The following is a 19,731-nucleotide window of genomic DNA, read 5'->3' as shown; positions in this document are numbered from 1 at the left end:
CAAGAAGATGGAGAAACTGGTCCAAAAAAGAAAAAAAAACCCAACACCCATATAATTATATAACTATATATATATATATATATAACTCATGGACTTTGAGTAGGGCTTTGTTTAGCATGACCCTGTACCTTTTGTACCACTATTAAAAAAGATACATCATTACTGCGCCCTTAAACCAACCCAGAGCTGAATCATGAGCTCTCACAGGGTCACAGCAGCCAAAGTCTTTAAAGCTTTAAAAACTGTTTAGCATTGAATTGATTTGTATCACATTATACTGCTTAAACTTGTGTCATAACATTACCAAAGCTTAATACATATAAATCCAAAAGCATGACAGACAAGATGCTACAAAACTTTGTTTTATTACTTATTATAGAGAAAATGACATCTAAATGTCAGCTCTCTACTGGAAAGAGTTACCAACCAAACTGTGACAAATAAAATGTCAAACTTTAAAATAACATTAACTGTCAAAGTAGTGTCCATCTCCTATCAAGATTGTCTTTTCATTTGTCAGGTTGATTGGATGGCTGCTTTTCAGGTTGTCTGCTGGAGATAATCGTGGTACCTGAGGCCTGTACTACGAAGCTGGATCTTCTCTTATCGAGGTAACTTCAGGGTTAACCCTGGGTTTTCCATCCTACGACGCTGGTTCACTTCGTACTGGGGTAAATCACCATAGTAATTTAAGCTGAAAGGCTAACCTGCCTAGGTTATGTTCTGGATAAGAGATCAACGAGTATGAAAGCACCACCTCCTGACCAATCAGTTCTCTTGGTAAATGGCCTGCCCATTCTTAGAAGATCGTGTCGACATTGTTGCGTGGATCGTGAGAGGAGTTTAGGACAGGAAGAGTTTTTAGGGATAGATATAATCCTTTTGATGTCCCCAATGACATCCTATAAGAAAGGTACAGATTTTCAAGCAACATTAAGTTAGTTTAATATTCAACATTCATTTGACATTCAAAATACAAACCTATTATGTGCTTCAACTGTATAACATACAGACTAGTATCCCTCATGTGTCTCAAGGCTTATCTTTCAAATATATATTTTTGTCAATTTTGTACAATTAAAATGAATGAATAACCTCACCACCACTCCAGTTTCAGAACTTGTGTCAGGAAACCTGACAAAAAGTCTCAATAAGAACATCGAGAGTAATTGCTGCAAATTTACAATTACAGAGTTGATAACCAGCTTCGTAGTACCATTTATCAGGATTTCGAATGTCTGGGTAAGTCAACCCAGGTAACGGAGAGATATCCTGGGTATGTTAATCCAGCTTCATAGTACAGGCCTCTGGCCTCTGTGGTATCAAAAACAACAACAACAACAACAACAACAATTTAGGAATTAGTAGCCTGATTACACAAACATGCATGATGATGTATCAACTTGTATTTACAGGAATTTGCAGCTTCGGGGAACAAAAAACAGAATCTTAATTTTATGTTTTCTGCATCTTTTATTCAGATCTATCTGGTAAAATTGAATCTGTTTATTACAGTGCAGCTCATAGAGTCTGGTGTAGGCTCCTTGCTGGTTTGTTGAGGTTTGTTGCTGCAGTAAAATATGTCAGTTTACCTGTTCCAGGTCTCCTGCTGATTTCAGCATATGTTATAAATGATGCTCCAGGAGCTGCTCTATGGTCAGGCCTGGAACTCCAGAGACAAACTCGAGCTAATGTGGGTCTGAGGGATGCATTACTCTGTTTCTGGGCTTCCCCTCGTCATCAGCCAGCTGTCTGGCTTGTGTCTGGCAAGTAACTGTCATCCTTTGGATCTGCAACAGCATATAGGCTCCATCTCCCAGACTCTTTGTTTCAGACTTAACTAAAGAAACAAAAAGATAAAACACAACAATCTGTATATGATGACATTGTTCATTTGTAGTAGTTTTGTAATTAATTGTAATTAGTCAGTGGTTTAGTAAGGTAATTAGGTTTAACACAAAGCAAAATATCATCCCTGTTTTTCATTGCTGGCCTGTGGACATGATGATTATAATCCGGGCCTCAGTGTACATGAAGATATGGTTGTGAAATGGTTCCAGTTCTGCAGCTGATCAACATGTAGTACAAATGGCAAATTATAAATGATTTTAAACATATTTTATATATCATTTTATAGGTGAAGGATAGGAAATACTTTCTTATTTTTCCACCTGATATGTCCAAAGTGAATCATGTGACAGTAAACACACACTTTTTAAAACTTACTTATTATTATAAAGTGCATAACTACTTACCTGGAAGGAAAAAACTTTTCCACGTCCCTCAACCACTGATCAGGGATTGTGTGCAGTCTTGCTGAGTTCATATGTTTCTTTGTCTCTTGAGCACTGACTGAAATCACAAGGACAATTTGGGCAAATTAAAAAAGTACAGTCAATATCAATAAATAATACAAACCAATAAAGGCCAGTACTAATACTGCAGTAGTAAGACTTGAACCAAACCAACCTTGTTACCAGTGGTTGCAGTAAAACATATTATTCTGCCAATTCTTCAATTCCTGACAGGATGTCTTTATCTCTGTGGCAAGTACACACACAGTGTAGTTTAGAGCATAAGCTGAAACTCGTATATAATCATGTCTACAGTACAGATAATAGAGCAGTACAGCAAACAGCACATACCAGGCTGGCACAACACTTTTCACTTATATTGTGAGCACAGTTTGTAAATATTGGCAAGGAAATTATACGTACAGACATGCTATTATTGGCTGCTCCAGCATACCTTTCAATAAAATGGCTGTTTGGTCTGTGTTCTCTGTGACTAGCAGCATTTACAGGTATACGGTATGTATAATTTTTACTGAGGTTTCTGAGCTGCAGGCAGCAGTACAGCACCGTTCAGATCTGTATTTCCCGCCACAGGGGACACGGCCCTGCATGAGCCCAACCGACAACCAGAGTCCCGGGGGAAAAGCGCCTAATTAGTGGATTCTTAAACATATTTGGCTGGTGGACATGAAAAAATATGGGTTAGGGTTAGTCCCTGATTATGAATCGATTCTGCTCTAATACTTGACAGTGACAGCAGACTGGGGGGCTTGTGATTGAGTTTACTTGTCGTAGATGTGACTGATTGATTCTCATTACTGGAAATACGAATAAAGTGAAGTAGCTGGCTTAGTCTGCTGCTGCCATAAACACATTGCTAGTGCTAACTGCACAAAGCCCTGCAGGAGCCCACTGAAAGGTTTTGGGAAGTTTCTGCTGTGCACCAGTCTTTACTGGAGGTAGACAACACATTTACAGGAAAATGAAGCTCGTGCTTTAAATATCCAGGAGAAGACCAGGAAGCTTGGCCACAAAAAGCCACGTGTACACACATCTGCATTTGTAGAACAGTCAACAGGAATCGCATTTGTGACGTATTTCTGAGTGAAACAGGATAGATAGGTGTGATGTAACGTTGGGGCGGAATTCAATTTTAACGTTGAAAGTTGGGTTTGTCATAATCTGGATGAATCTTAGCTCTGCGCCACTAAGTGTTAAAGACTTACTGATATGTGGATGTCATGATATTTTGGTTGAACTGGGTTATGAACATGTCAATTTGAACATTATTGGATTTTGGTATAAGAATACAAAGAAATTGATATTTTTGTATTTGTTTTGCATACATTCTTAAAAAAAGTGCAGTACATGACTGGGGATACGATGTTAAAGGTTTAGAAAGGCATTTTTTATTTCATGTCGACTTTAAATTTCAACAATGAAATGCATATCATCTTGGAAAAGCTGAAATAAAAACATAAATGAAAATGATCTGTTTTGTATAATGATTTGTCTGGTTTTTCACCAAAAGTTAAATTGCCTTTTAAGAAAAAAACAACAAAAACTATTCCTTCTGCCTCATTGGAAAATCCCGATGGATATTTATTTTTTATTTCTCCAAATTATATGTGATGTCACAAATCATGCTCCTAGGTACAGGCTTTAAACTCACATTTTAGGTGAACAAATTTCCACATTCAGCCGATGAATGTGTAAACAGCCTTCAAAAGTAAAATTTTGCACATACATAAATCATTCTGCACAGTGAAGCGCAAATATCCAACTGTAGAAACAAGAAGAAAAACACATTTTAGAGCGGAGGGGGACTTTAACCTTTATGTTATCAGATAAGTTTAGCTGAGAACAAGGCTTTCTTTTTCACACTCACACAGTTACATACATGGTAACTACCTCATACAACCACAGTCGGATCTGCTGGCCAGGGAGTGGCTGTACAGAAGCTCTTGGGAGGTTAAGCGCCTTGCTCAAGGGAACCTCAGTGGTAGTAATGAGGGGCGGGAAAGAGCTGCTATTTCACTTCCTTCCTCCATTTTTATCCCCCTGTCCGCTGGGCATTACAGTACACTTCATTTCAGAAGCTTTAAAAGACATGATGGTAGTAATAATATTACATCAGGACATGCATAGATACTGCAGCAGCACCAGCATCAGGGAAAGCAGCTACACATAATGAATAGTGACTCTGACAACCTAAATAGCCTGCCCAATAGGTGTTGACAATATATAAGCTCAGTTAAAGCATCAGCTGAGTTTTCTGCCTGAACTCACTTGCAGGCTTTGCATCGTTAATATTCAGTGGTCAACACTTGAATGTCAACTATCATTCCAGAAGATAAGGTATTACATTAGTCAAATAGTGGATGAGTAATGTTTTGGATTAAAAATTTTGCAAAAAAAGGTGCTTCACACTTCAAGAAATATCCACAGCAGCAGTTTTTAACAGTGTACATTTCGAGGAAGAGTGTGCTCCTCTGCTGTTTTCCTTTACTGCATCTGCCATGCAGCTGTTGATATGCTTTCCAGGCAACAGCAAACCACCAAGCACCTCCAAAACCTTTGAAAAATGCATGACTGAAACATCATTCACTTCGATCCTCAATTCCTAGCCTACACTACATACGTCCTTTCTAGTAAGTGCACACATACATCATAAGGCTGCATAAAAGAGCCAAAGACCTATAAATCATGCAGTGAGACACATTCTCAGTGCTGCAGTCTATATGCTTTTGTCTTCCGTATCCACCATATCTTTAAAGCTATTTTTCATGAGGACCGCATTTGTGAGACTCTCTAATGTATGCGTACAAATATTAAGCACATACATTACACAGAATGTTGCAATATGTCGCTTCTAAATTTGGTATCCCATGCATTTATTAAAGTGGGAATAGTTATACACTATATATTATTTCAAGCATTTAACAAGGTTTAACTATCTCACAATAAATTAAGCTATTATGACTTCACAAGCTTCATGTTTGAGATTTAATAAGATAGTACTGTACTGAATGTAACTGTGAAATCAAAGCAGGTGTGAATGTTAAGGGCTATAAGTATAATGACAATGAGCATCCACACTTATGAATGATAATGTCCTGTGCTAAGCATGCGCCGCACGTTCCAGCTGTGTCTGCAGCTAATGAATTTTGTATTATTTATCAGTATTGTGTATCGGTATTTAGAAGCCAGGGTTATAGTTGACAAAAAATGAGACAAAAACTAAAACTAGCAGTGAAAAAATTATTTAATAAAAACTACTGAAAACTAAATAAACTACAATAAACAATGCAAAACAAACTAAAACTAAACAGAAAAAAAAAGTTTGTTTTCATTGTTGCAGACCATTTAACGTTTTGCTTTAACTCCAGGTTATGATTACTGACCTGGTTAAACTTAAACTAAGAATAAAACTAAACTAAAAGTAGTTCCTCAAAATAAAAATAAAACTACCTAATTCCTAATTAAAACTAACTAGAATTAAACAGAAATTAAAAAAAACAAACTGAAAAATGAAATAATAATAAAAACTAATGAAAATTTAAAAATTGTAATAACCCTGATTGAAGTGCAATGTGCAAAAGTGTACAGTATGTACACTGTACAGTATGAGCACAAATATTAACTCTTAAAGATCTGCTAACTTTGTTGTTTTTTCACATTATAAGAGAACAAAGTTCCAGCACCATTGTATAATAAAGGGAGACAGACCTATCTAAAGTAATTGCCTCTGGCTCCAGATGTCATTCTGCACCAGTCTAGAGTGTGTCAGTCTGTGGTAGCTGCATTAAAATAAAGGGTTTGAAGTTTTAGTGTTAATATCAAGCTGGATGCAGATTGTATTACATGCTATGTGGTTTAGGGGAAGGGTTTTGATTGGCTGTCAACGTATTTATCGCCCATAAAATCCGTCTCAAACACGGTGTGTTTACTTTGAAAATCCCGGTGATTATCTCTCTCAGTTGTGGGAAAGTGGCGGAAATATCATTGTATAACAGTTATGAATTATCTAAATTATTCAGGCTATTTGTTGTTAGGTTGTACTGATTTAATTTCACTCTCCTTAAACTGACAGCTGCGGCCAACACGCTTCAAAACGCCCAACTTTTACTTTGAAGGCTGTTTCCGGCACTCGACTTTCCTTTTTCAATTTGGATAAAGGAACAAGTGGACGCTGTGTGGCGCTGAAAATGGGATTTTTCATTATACAACGTAAACAATACAGATGAATTTTACTTCGTGCACGGACCAAAATAATTAATAAGTTAATATAATTTTGTAAGTTGTGTTCTTTGTTATGTTTTCGGCGAGTCGCCTCTGTGACGTCAGGGTCAGAGGCCGGTTGGTGCTAGCTAGAGTGCTCTAGTCCTAGCTAGAGTGCTCTAGTCCTAGCCGGGTCCTACTATGCTGTGGAAAAGGTCCCCCCTTCCTGAAGTTCCTGCAGTGGAAACGGGGCAATAGACCTGTAAGTCTATACTTTTTTTTTTTTTTTTTTTTTTGCGTTTGGTCTAATAAGCAGCAAAACAGAGCTATAAGGACGTTGTGCCCTTGGTCTCAGTTATAAAAAATCCCACACAGATAAATAAGGTTTCACCAAACTGCATCTGTGCTTGGTTTGCAACTGCATGAAGTTAGTCACTGCGAATTGTTAGTAGAGATTTTCTGGCTGGTCAGGTTTGTAATTAATGTTTGTTTTAATGGTATTGTGCATGTTAAAGTCAATTTACAGTGGTAGTGAACAGACTGGTAGTGAAGTTATTATCATATTCAGTCACCTTGCTTGACTATTGGTGAAATAAAGCTGATAAAATGAATTGTCTGGTAGAGATCCCATGTATTCAAGTTGTGTAAATCCATATGATGGTTCACTTTTAACCACCCCAGTATTTTCTTTTGATAGTTTTATTCTGCAGGCTTGAGCCACAGCCACTGATGTCGAACGTACTGAAATACAAGACTTTATTGTCCAAGGTAATGTCGCTATTTAATGTACCCCTCACATTGCCAGTCTTTGCACAATAAGACATGATGGGTATATCTTGGGGCTTTTATCCCAGGGTACATAATGGAGCTGAGGCCATGGCTGAGATGTATTGAAGGTCAAGTGCTCTTGGGACTTCATTCTTTGCAAGAACTTCAATTTCAATCTGCACTATGCTGAATATGCCTCATGCACTTGGAACTTACCCAAAGGTAATGTAATAATCTTTTAAATTAAAATTGTACTTGAATGCTGGCTTGTTCTTTTAACTTTTCAGCTTACATTCCCATCATCTAGTTTATCAGTGGTTTACACTTGGGGTGGTTGAGTGATTGCTGTTCCTGGTGGCATCCAGGCCTGACATTTAGGAATGATCACTTAATAACTTTTTGGCCTGTTGTTGAGCTTTGCTGCTTAACTGGATTACATAGTACTTTATCATTGAAAACTGTGGCTATAGTTGCTTGTACAGGTTTGGTTTCACAGTTTAACAGTTCAGTTTTCTTGAATGAACCCTGAATGATCAACTGGCAGTCATGAGCCGCCGTCGCCTCCAGTTGAAAGTTGCAAAAAACCAATGGAAACCTTCTATACATGTTTACCGCATTATTTGGCACTTTGACGATGTGCTAGTAGCGATATTGTTACGAACAAGCTAAAACAGGGCAAGCTGTGAATCACACAAAGCAGCAGATGGAGGAGGACAGATGACAGGAGGGATGAGTGATAGTGACTGATGTCTTTGCTCTTCTTTCTTTCTAAACTTCAGTCAGTATTGTTATGTTAGGGATATTACTTTTTTTATTGACATTTTAGAATTGTTTTTCATGGCAAACAATGTTGCTGCTGTAGACACAAAAGACATTTTTTTAAAAACAGTTATTTAGTAATGACGAAGAACTGATAAGAGTAATGATAAAGAGTCAAATCGACATGTTAATATGAAAGTGACAAGAATTTTAACTTTCTTTTATTGACTGATGTAGAGTTTGGTTGCCTTTTAAATTTGATGAAGATAATAAGTACAAATATTTGTGTTATTTTTATTGCAACATATGGGATAGTTAAAATAAGAAGGCCTACACTTTTTATATTTAATAAGGAGAGAGATAGGACTCCTTCATTAGTAATACTATACTTTTTTCTGAGGGGGAATGCATGCCCCACTAGGCTCTGCTGCATAACCTGGACATCAGTGAAAAAGAAAAACTATTTTTCTTATACCAGCGCCCATACAATACTGACATGTCCTCATGTATCATGAAAAAGTTATTGGTTGTTGTAATTGTTGCTTATTTTCACACTGGAAGAAAAGAGATATTAATGCAATTCCCATGTAAAGTGATGGACGGACAAAATCTACAGTCATTCTGTGCAAAACTTCAGCCAAAGCTAATATGAGGCTTCATCATTTTGAGTCAAACAAATCAAGATGGTTCATTCAGAATTCATGTTTTCAGTGCAATATTCCTCCCCCGTGTTTCCACAGACAAGTGTTTTCTCACTGAGCTCTGGCAGAGGGATTGTCACACAAAGAGGGAATCTTATACTAACTCATTATGATGAATTCTCATATTATCTTCAGCTGATCTTTGGAAGTAATTCCTGCATAGAAGGACTTTGGATGTGTCCTTCATGTCTTGTATTGAAATCATATCAGGACAGGACATCAAACAATAACTCAAAGTACTGAAATATGCAGATCGTCATTTGAGAATTGTTTTCATACAGACTTGAAAAACATTTGAACCTATCCTTTCATATACAGTATGGTAGTGTACTCAATTTTGCTGTGACTACAGATATGTTAGTTTAAGTTGTGCTGGGAAATACATTTTTCTAAATTGAAGTTTGGGAGTTGAACCAGCTTCAGGTATTACTTTTAAGATTTTACAAGGTCAACCTGCAGGAGTAATTGCATTGTCTTGCCGTAGTTGCACTGACCTGTAAAATGGTAAAATGTGGGTTAACACAAAAAAACTGTAAACAAAATCTTTCTGTATTGTTTTAAGTTTAAATTTGCAGCAAATTACTTGGTACTGAGTTGCATTACTTTAATATATGTACTATAATTATACAACAGCATACTGCATTATCACAGTAATCTGTTTTAATGTGAAATCACAATTCAATACAGTAACTCTAAAGTAGCATTTACATTAATGATGTTACATTAATTTGCTGTAACGTTACACTACAATACAGTAATTCTACAGCATGATACTGCTGTGTCATAGTAATTTAATGGCAAAGGCAGACTTTGAAGTCATAGTATACAGCTGTCATTTGAGAGGGATATTACATGTTTGATTGAAGCTTAAGCTTGACTCTGTTTCCAGGGATGCAGGATTCATAAATTAAATTTGGCTGAATTTCAATTTTCATATCAATCAGCCTTCTTTTTATCATTGCAAGTTTACTGGAAACTATAGTGCGAGATTCATTAGCGGAATGAAAACAGAGCAGTTCAGCTGCAGTCTTATAGAAGCAAATTCATGAATGCATATTGGCTGTGGATGTCTGAGAGATTGTTAGTAAATTGTTTTGCAGATGAAATGGGCAGGTGACAGGAAGCAAAAAAGGCATATCACAGGCATACATCTCCCTCTCAGAGTACCTTGGTATTGGTCTTCTATCTGATAGGAGCTCTCTCCTTCCACTTCACTGACTGTCCTCACAAGAGGAGAGCTCTCAGCTCCAACTCCAACCACTTTCCCATTATGCAAATGATTTCCCCTCAGAAAAGCTCCACGCCTGGTGCCCATCAATTCAGTGAGGCCTCCAGTTTAAATACATGCCCCCCCCCCACACACACACTTTCTCCCTCCATACTTCTGAAAAGGTCTATTTCTGATGCATAGCACTGGTGTTCACATTGCTGTGGTGAGGGAATAGAAAGAGCTCTTAACCAATCAATTTATACAACCCCCTTTGAAGAGTATGCTTTTTTTCTATGGTGAGGAGTGAAATTATATCAATGTATGTTGAATAGCAGCTGTAAAAAGTAAGTTGCACTCATACAGCCATGGGTTGTTTAGAGTTACGGCATTGCCATTCTAAATGCGTACATCACACCAGGGCATATAAATAAACTTCCTCAACACATTTGATTAACTTCTTAGAGGCCCTGGAGGTATGTGGCCTTAAAACCTCACCATCATTTAATCCTCTCTTCTGCAGAAAATTCCTGGAGTAATACCATCAAAAATATCTTATTCTCTGCATTGCCACTGGCACAGAGTCCATCTGCAAACTTAATACACAGTGAGCAGCATTAAGCTTATTTTTGTATATCCACTTGAATATGCATTTTTGTTTTTAACAGGAGATGATAGAAAGAAATCAAATCGTGTGTAGATAAACATTAACCTAATATGCTGTTCATCACCTCATCAGCAACAGCTTTACAGTTGTTTTAAATGCCAAGTGCCTCACAAACTTGCTTACTCACATTTAGCCTTCTGATTCTCCTCGAGGAGGAGCTGTTCACTTACTGTTAAACCAGTTTTGCATGTGCCCACCCACACCACCTCTAAGCATGGAAAGCATTGCAGCTACCACAGCTTGAGTCTAAAGCCAGTGCAGAAGTATCTTAAAGTGCAATGCCACCGATGGCCACTAGATACTGGCTTTAAAAAAATCCCTGGCTTCAGTTGAGTCCCATTCAAAAAGCCCCAACTTCTCTCTAGAAATACTATCTCAGTCTTTTTTTTCAACAACTTATTATTATTATTGTCCCAGTCACTACATTTGGACCTTCTAATAAGTTTGCTGGTGGTCATTTCGAAAATATTTGCTCCATTGGTAGCCTTGATGTCTGCTGTGTGGGCTTTGATTGACAGTTCGCTCACCTGCTGCTCTCCCCGGCTCTGGGACTCACACTGAGTTTATGCTCCAATTATGTCTCATAAGACCCCACTCACAAAAATAGCCCTCTTTTAATAAGAAACTGCAGCAATACTTGCTGTAATTGCCTGCAGGAACAACAAGAATCAAAGTTACAGCAGTCGTATTGTTGTGCATGTCAGGTGTAAACTTCTGCTGCTATCATTCCATTTTGTCGCCAACAGGCTGTTGTCAGATAGAGTGGTGTCAATCACGTCTCACAAGTTAGTCTATTAAAATATAACCACTTCTTTGCACATGAGCCCTCGCCAGACTTATTTTACCAAAATGCCCTACACCAAATATTAATTCAAAACACAAATACACAGCAAGATTTAGGATTTCAGATCAAAACAGTCGATCCCACGCTCAGTTCTTTTCTCTCCAAATAAATGTCAACCAAAAATAATCATTAAAGAAAATAAGAATTTATCTCAAAATAATTTTGAGTGTTCCAAATAAACAATCATTTTAACTAGCTGCGGTCTCCACATGGTGATAAAAGTAATAATGGATGATGCTTTCTTGTTGGGACTTTGGGAGGATTGACGGGTGGGCTCGTAGGTGCCAGTGAACAACTCTCTTTTCTCTTGCTCAAACCATGTGTAGTCCCATCAAAACTATCCAAAAAGCGGACAGCGCACCAAGTCAGCTTGACCATAGGTTAATTCATAAGCTTAACAGTCCCTAGCATATCCTGCACAGAACTGCTGATCCCTACACAAACATTAGTTTTTCACGCACATGATCTCTCAAAAGCTGTAAATGGCAGTGGTTATGTTCACATTTACTTCTTTTCAAAATGTCTGTGATGATTTTATCCCATTGCAGACAAGGAGATTATCTCTTCCAGGTTTATAAAACAAACACACAACAGATAAAGAGGAGGCACGCCTCTTGATAAGCGAGTGGCCCATGCTATTTCCTTGCGATTCAACAAAGATTAGTGTGATTACAGTGTGACAGCTGTGTAATTACATGGGAAGCCCCAACAAGAGAGTAGGTGACATGTTTGAACAGCTGCAAACAGTGACATTGTCCCTCCGTCACTTTACTGTGTATCATTCTCTGAGTGTACACATGAGTCTGCATTTATTTGTGTTTCTGGACAGTATTTAGCAGAAAGTTCATGTATTACGAATGCAGTGTGGGCGGACGTGCTGGATGGGTTTATAGAAGAGGTAGGGTCATTGGTTTGCTGTGGTGCAGATATAGATTTTAAGTAAAAAAGTAGCAAAATCAAGCAATAAAAAATGATACAAGCTGAAAGTAGACTGACTCGCTTCGGTTCTGCCAATAAACTAACACAGGTCCTGTTTCAATCTACCTCCCCTCCTTAACTTATGAATATGATTATTTCTGTTTTTGGTTATTTTTGTGATTATTTTCACATGAAACGAGGTGTCTAAATAAGAATGAATTGAAACGGAAAGCAATCTTGACTGCAATATGATACATTAATGATTCACTGAATTTGTGATCAAGAATTGCCTTGGCTAAATTTCCCTAGTTTCTTCCCATCGCTCGTCCTCTGCATGTCAAGCAGAAGACGCTGTCGGCAGCCCACCTCTCTTGGCGTAGCGCTCTGATTTTTATTTAACACAGTCACGCTTATGAAGGCATCCCTTTGGATTTCCAGGCGCCGATGCAGAATATAACAAACAATGGCGGTAAACAAGGAAATAAAATATCTGACTTGCTTTTAGAGGTGAAAGTGATATGTGTAAACCTGACCACTCTTGTCCATGAACTCATTTTCAGGGTCATGTTCTGTGCTCTTTTTAGTAATACTTTTCTTGTCATTTTTTCCTCATATCAGGCACAGGATCTCACCATCGTAATCAGTTATTTTTCAGTAGTTAGTTGAAGAAACACATTAGTTCCTCAACTATGTTTAAGCTGGTGAGACTTTAGATGCTACCTGATGGAGACCTACAGTAGGCTGCATTTAACAAAAAAGCATCTGCTGCTTTTTAATTCAAGAAGTGCTTACAAAAGTATCTTCACTAGCAACGAAGCTGATGTAGTAATGCCGGCAACGACCAGCATGTACAGCTCTTAACTCTTTAGGTGGTCATGGGTTCTATTTTAATCTGGTATATTGCAGAGGGCACAGCTTTGTGGTGTTGAAGTGGCATTTTTCCAGGGCAGTGAGGTCTCTCTCCTCCTGCAGCTGTTTGGCATTTTGGTGACTCACCATGTCTCAAAGTAGAGCAGAGGCTCAGCAGAGGGTGCATTGTTGGCATTTCTCTACAATTTTGGTGTCAATATCTACCACATTTTGCGACATGCGCTGCCAGCCTGCTGGTCCAGGTCAAATAGTTGCCATGAATGTGGTTTCTGTACTCTGTACTATTGTCATCAACTTTAACTGGTGGAAATGTACTCACACAGAACCATTAAAAAATACATAAACCCTTGTCATGTATTTTTTAGTTAGCCTCTTCAATTTCCACTATACATTGATCAAAAGGCAGACAGGAAATATGATTTCATAGCAATTATAGCAATAATACCAGGAAGGCAGAGTAAAGATTCATGTCTGTTCTTATCAGCATCTCTCATCCACTTCCCATCAGCTCATCAACTCCCTGTACAGCCGTCTGAAGGTGACAGGTATGTTTTCCATTCACAGTCTCTAATTTGAGTGACACACATTGTCAAACCGTAGTTATGCATGCCAGAGCCGTTGTGGTTAACTTGATTAAATCATTCACAGGCACACCTGGCTGCTGCAGAACAAAGACACCAGCATCTGTGCTCTTCCACACATTAAACCAGTCACTCATGTCTCCGTATTCTACACGGCCTGCTGGTGACTGTGAAGGCGCCCCCAGGACACACGGTTAGCTCAGCTCCATAGAAAGTCAAGACAGTTAAAACTTGTCTTTGCATCAGCTCTCTTAATGCAACTATGCATCCCCACTGATCACCTCACTCTCTCTTTATAGTGTTGCCAGGACAACAGTGGTGTATCCTTGCCTACCTATGAGGAGTCAGATGTTTATGGTTTTGATGAACAACATGGGCTGGGCAGTTTATCAAATTAATTGTATTAATTACATTTTTAGTTTTGGCATGATGTGTTAAATGTAGTGAAAATCAAGATTACAACACACACACAAAAGTTATTTGTATTCAAGGAGTAACATAGATGGTAGTTGGCTACATTTAGCCATTTGAGTGATAACAATCCCATAAACAGTGACGTGATTAGTTACACTACAGGTGCACCTGCTGCAATTTACAGGACTGTTGTGACTCCAGGTGGCTAGCTGTCTGTGGTTCTCTCGCAGCGAATTTAACAGTCGCATCTACGAGTGGAACAGACTGAAGATGAATCTGCACACTGGTCTGCGCTCTCGGTTTGTGTTTGTTGGTGAGGCGTCATCTTCGGTTACAAGAGTTGAAGCTCTGTGAGTCGACTGAGCAGTGTGCCTGTCCCTACCTGCTGGGGAGCTAACACGAGCTAACAGTCTACAGATAGGGTGATATTTTGTCTACAAACACAAACAGCAGCAGATCAATTAGACAACAAACTTCTGCTCTGCTTGTGTTGAAACAGCTCAATGAACAACGTGAAGTGATGGAGCAGAGTCAAGACTTGTAATTAACTGTCGATTTAGCTTCAAACATGAATTAGGAATAAATCTGTGGAAGGTTAGTAGCTTTATTAATATTTAGATTGTTGTCGTGAGGTTGTGGTATGCAATACTGTAAAGCTTTTTAAAAAGGCAGTTTTGACAGTAGTGACATTTTTGCTGCTGGTAAATGGACACAGCTTGATTGAATGTAGCCTCAATAACCGTGCAAGTATAACACTACATGTATTTTTATTTTTATTAGCCTGATTATACAGCAATGCCATTAAGATCTGCAAATGGGGTTTTGATATAAAATAGGGAACATACTACAATACATGGTCAATTTTTTGAATTAATATATCAAAATATGTGAATTCACATTAAAATAAGACATCATCTGCCCTTGTTGGAATATTTTTCTGACATATATTTATATATTTATATTTGGGAAAACAGATGCAGTCATATTTGCAAGTGTGACTCAGAATGTCCTGATCTGATCTGTATTCCTCACTCGCACAATAAAAGCGTGCGTGTTTTTTCCCCCCACTGTTTATCCAAAGTTAACATTTTTCTCACTTTGTTCAAACCATCTGTCTTTTTTTATTACAAGAATCGTAACTGACAGCTTGGCTCTGGCACGTTAGAGACTGTGATCATTTTATGCCCACAATCTGTCTGGCCAAGTTGTGACAAGCGCGCCTTCTAAATGTCCACTGTCTGTTTTTGTGTCTATTTGTGTATATGGTAAATGATAACATGCTTTTTTTTCTTATTGGCCTCCCTCTTGGAGAAGCGTGGATGGATATGAAAGTCTTGTCAACACAAGAGCAGAAAAAGATCCCTCTTTTCTGTTGCATACTCTCTGTGCCACAGAAGTGCTAAGCCATCTCCTGTGAGCCCACTCACAACACCACACAACCTCCGCTATCACTACACTTGGGCAATCATTCCTTCTTTTGAGCAGGAGATGGGCAATTGCCATGATGAACCTGTTGTCATCCGGAGCAGACAAAAGTGTTTGCTAGCGGGGCTTTCAAAGATAAACATCCTGTTGTCTTTGTAGTGTCTTGGGTCACAGAAAGCAATCAAATTATCATTTCACAGACCCAAAAGGTGTGGATGTAAAAACAGATGCAGTCATACCAGGCTTTTCTGCTGCTGCCTTTCTTGGGCAAACTTTGCAAATAGAGAAAAAGAGATTTGCTCCCCGTTTTTTTTTTTTTTTTAATTAATAAGTTACCTGACACCATGACGAAACACGTGGCTATGGTTGGTTCACCGTGCAACATCCCTTTTGAGACTTTCTCTAAAACACCAATATGCAGACAGAGACATGCTTTAAAAAAGTAAGTCTTCCTTAGTTTAAGGAAATATATTTTTTAGGTAGATAGAAAAATAAAGTTTCCCAAAGAGTGTTGTAAATGCTTAGGAAGTAGAGACTGCATGGGAGACTGATGTATGATGCAAGTCTAGTTCAATTCAGTGTTTCTGCTGAGGCAATGGATAGAACCAGTGCTGCGAGAGGTAGATGAGAAGTCATCACTAGCCCATGGAGCGGGGGCACAAAACTTGATAACACCGGTACGCCCCTCTAACAAGAAACCATAGTTCCTGAGATGAGTTTCAAAATCACAGACAAAAACACTTGTGTTTGTATGCGGATTGTCCTCAGAGGATCTCGGTCCGTTCGACCTCATTGAAAATGTGTTTTGATGTTTTCAGAAAAACGGTGTAATTCCTTTTGTTCTGATTCAGTGCGCTGCAGCCGCGGCTCTCAGCATGAAATATAAAAAGTGTGTGTGTGTTTGTTTGAAGTCGACAGCATGACACCGTTTGTGTGCTTTAGATCTTTTTTTGTGCCGGCTTGTATCTTAAGCACTTGAATTCTAGCTTTAGTGGCCCTGGAATCGTAAAATAAAAACGCTTACTCTCTGACGTAAAGGTGCTTGTAAAAGCCGCCTACATACATGTTTATGTGTACGAGCAGTAGGTGTAATTGTGTAGGACACGAGCAGTGCGTGCAAGTGTATTTATACAGTATTCCTTGAGTGTGTCAGCCTGCTCCTGTGTGTGTGTGTGTGTGTGTGTGTGTGTGTGTGTGTGTGTGTGTGTGGTGCTGCTGCAGAGAGCAGAGTGGGACCACTGGGCTGAAGCTGTGCTGCTACAGTAGTAATGAGCTGCCTGGTGCCTCAGCATTTCTGATGAAGTCTTCCCTGTGATCACTTCTCTATCTAATCCCTGTCGGCCAGGTTCCTAGCAGCCTGCCTCCCATTAGTACAGCCGCTATCTAATGCATGCGGAGGAACTCTCACATTAACTCTCTCCTGACCGGATTAATAAAAGCTTCTGTCCCACAGTGGGGCTTTGCATGCATTTCCATGCTAACAAACCTCTTGTAAAACATGATGCACATTTCACACTGCCTAATGAGGCCTAGATACAATGCAGAGTGCAAAAAATAGGTACAAGGATAGATGATCTTTTCCAAAGATGCAGTGACTTCTACATGTTCTGATTTTGTGGGGTTGCAGGGTCAGATCTTATGGGTATGTGTATTAACTTGTGCTCTTTTCTGCTATGTTATGTCTCTCGGGGACCTTCGCAAGCACCATCCGTATGCTTCCATATCAACAGATCCCTGTGTCCTCCTTGCCAGCTGAATTATTCATGTACCAAAGCCAATGCTCATATCTGTGGAGGCAGCAGCTTCCCTGTGTTATGAGCCTGCAGTAATGTCACTTTATAGGGACCAAAGCTTCCTTTACCTGACCAGCCAATGCCATATTCTATACTCTCTAGCCTCAGACTCTGCGGCGTGTCCCCCTTTACCTCTCTGCTCCATTTTTCAACCCCTCCCTCTAGCCTTTCTCTCTCTCTCTCTGTGTCCATCATCTTCTGTGTACTTCTCCCACTCTGACTTCATTCTTTATACCTTTTTGCTGACAGGTTTTCTCTTCTTTCCTTCTAATATTCACTTCCCTTTTTCTTCCTCAAACCTCTGGCAGTCAAACAATCTCTCCCACATATCTTCTTCTCTCCCACTCAATCTTTTTAGAACATTTCTTGTTCTCCCTCCCTGTAATGTCAGTCCTCTCCCCAAGCTGTCACTGTCCACCCTTAGAAGATGCTGACCTGCTATTTACAGTATTTCACATCCAGCCTCAGCTGTGGCCTGACCAAAGTATAACTGGACTCTCTGGGCGTTTGACATTATTGCCATTGAACTGGAAAGATCGATGCACTGTGCTTTGAGATTTGCAAGAATCACACAGACGCTTGACGGTCTCTTGAGGATCCTTTTATTTTCCTCTTTAAGGATTTGTTTTGTTGAGTTGACATGTCGGGGTTTAAATTAAGAGATTTGGGAATGCTCGAGAATTTAGGACATTTTGAGCTTTCAAGCACATGTGCACCACACCAGTCTATTATGCACTGCCTGGCCAAAAAAAAAAGGTTACACACACTAATATTTTGTTGGACCGCCTTTAGCTTTGATTACAGCACGCATTCGCTGTGGCATTGTTTTGATAATCTTCTGCAATGTAACAAGATTTTTTTCCATCCAGTGTTGCATTAAATTTTCACCAAGATCTGGTATTGATGATGGGAGAGTCGGACCACTGCACAAAGCCTTCTCCAGCACATCCCAAAGATTCTCAATGGGGTTAAGGTCTGGACTCTGTGGTGGACAATCTATGTTTGAAAATGATGTCTCATGCTCCCTGAACCACTCTTCCACAGTTTGAGCCTGATGAATCCTGGCATTGTCATCTTGGAATATGCCTGTGCCATCAGGGAAGAAAAAATCCATTGATGGAATAACCTGGTCAATCAGTATATTAAGGTAGTCAGCTGACTTCATTCTTTGGGCACATAATGTTGCTGAACCTGACCAACTGCAGCAACCCCAGATCATAGCACTGCCCCCACATGCTTGTACAGTAGGCACTAGGCGTGATGGGTGCATCACTTCATCTGCCTCTCTTCTTACCCTGATTCGCCCATCACTCTGGAACAGGGTAAATCTGGACTCCTCAGACCACATGACCTTCTTCCATTACTCCTGAGTCCAATCTTTATGCTCTCTAGCAAATTGAAGCCTTTTTTTCTGATTAGCCTCACTGATTAGTGGTTTTCTTAAGGATTTTCTTAAGTGGTTTTGTTCAGTCCGTATCCCTTGAGTTCCCTTCGTATTGTGCGTGTAGACTATTAAACATAGCCCTGAGTTCTACTGTTGTTTTTCTACGATTTGATTTCACCAAACATTTAAGTTTGGTGAAACGTGAAATCAAATCGTAGAAAAACAACCACGATGACAATGCCAGGATTCATCGAGCTTAAATTGTGGAAGAGTGGTTCAGGGAGCATGAGACATCATTTTCACACATGGCTTGTCCACCAGAGTCCAGACCTTCACCCCATTGAGGATCTTTGGGATGTGTTGGAGAAGGCTTTGTGCAGTGGTCCGACTCTCCCATCATCAATACAAGATCTTGGTGAAAAATTAATGCAACACTAGATGGAAATAAATCTTGTGACATTGCAGAAGCTTATCGAAACAATGCCACAGCGAATGCGTGCCATAATCAAAGCTAAAGGCGGTCCAACAAAATATTAGAGTGTGTGACCTTTGTTTTTGGTGGCGACTTTTTTTTGGGCCAGGCAGTGTATTTAGCAGAGCTGACGTTTTAAGGCTTGAATGGTAGAAACTGCACATTTGTGGATTCACATTGGTCTCATGGACTTGATTTTCTTATGAAATAACGCGCAGTGCCCCGCAGTAGCTTGTCATTTTATCTTGAATGTCAGAGCATCCTTGAAATGTGCGCTCCACATTGCTGTGCATACTGTACCCACACAACGGCATTACAACTTTGGCAACGAAAAGTAAGGCAATAAATTCTTCTCTGCCTTTGCGAATGGCATCAGTTTTAGGTGTCTGTGACACGCTTTTAAAAAACGACAC

At 39.2% G+C, this 19,731-nt stretch overlaps 1 protein-coding gene across 1 annotated transcript in view; it reads left to right on the top strand.

The window, feature by feature from the left end:
• The window catches only part of LOC128377121 (thyroxine 5-deiodinase-like), a 175,118-nt gene extending 174,374 nt beyond the window's left edge, over positions 1 to 744 (top strand). Inside the window, exon 2 of the transcript XR_008323290.1 lies at positions 735 to 744. The gene's annotated coding sequence lies outside the window, so the exon portion shown is untranslated. The remainder of the gene's footprint in view (positions 1 to 734) is intronic.
• Positions 745 to 19,731: the final 18,987 nt, after the last annotated feature.

This window comes from Scomber japonicus, chromosome 17 (genome assembly GCF_027409825.1).
Source record: "Scomber japonicus isolate fScoJap1 chromosome 17, fScoJap1.pri, whole genome shotgun sequence".
In the NCBI taxonomy this organism is placed as follows: Eukaryota; Metazoa; Chordata; class Actinopteri; order Scombriformes; family Scombridae; genus Scomber; species Scomber japonicus.
This window is presented reverse-complemented; position numbering and strand designations above follow the sequence as displayed.